Source organism: Camelina sativa, unplaced genomic scaffold (genome assembly GCF_000633955.1).
Source record: "Camelina sativa cultivar DH55 unplaced genomic scaffold, Cs unpScaffold10066, whole genome shotgun sequence".
Lineage (NCBI taxonomy): Eukaryota > Viridiplantae > Streptophyta > Magnoliopsida > Brassicales > Brassicaceae > Camelina > Camelina sativa.
This window is the reverse complement of record NW_010931121.1, coordinates 1-395: the sequence shown is the minus strand read 5'-3', so window position 1 is coordinate 395 and position 395 is coordinate 1. Positions and strand designations below refer to the sequence as shown.

Sequence of the window (395 nt, the reverse complement as noted above, 5' to 3'; positions counted from 1 at the left end):
TCGTCAATAATATTGGCAACTGCAAGTGGAGTGACGGATAGTAATACGCAAAGAAACGTGTCGGTGCGAGGCACGGGACCCTCGATTGGGTCTCTTTCCTTCAAATTACAACATAAATTCGTCAATTTAAAACTTCATAAGACACATTCTCATTATATAAGCTTCTGATTAAAAATCATGCATATGTGCAACAGAAGTTGGTGCCTTACACATGTTATTACTTAGTTCAGATAATGTTTCCATCATATGCATGAAAAAGCAATAACGCAGACATAGATTCTCCTAAAAGCAGAAAGATCAGAAAAAACAACCCTCATGCTAATAGCTTAGTAGTGTCAGAATAGATTCCTACCCTTTGCACAAGGCGTAAGGCTGCTAACCATAGAGCTAGAAAG

At 38.2% G+C, this 395-nt stretch overlaps 1 long non-coding RNA gene across 1 annotated transcript; it reads right to left on the bottom strand.

Annotated features, from left to right (window-relative positions):
• Positions 1 to 5: 5 nt before the first annotated feature.
• On the bottom strand, positions 6 to 395 carry LOC109131968. Its single transcript, XR_002037298.1, has 2 exons — positions 353 to 395; positions 6 to 98 (listed from the first exon to the last, which is right to left on the bottom strand). It is a non-coding gene; the product is annotated as an uncharacterized LOC109131968 (long non-coding RNA).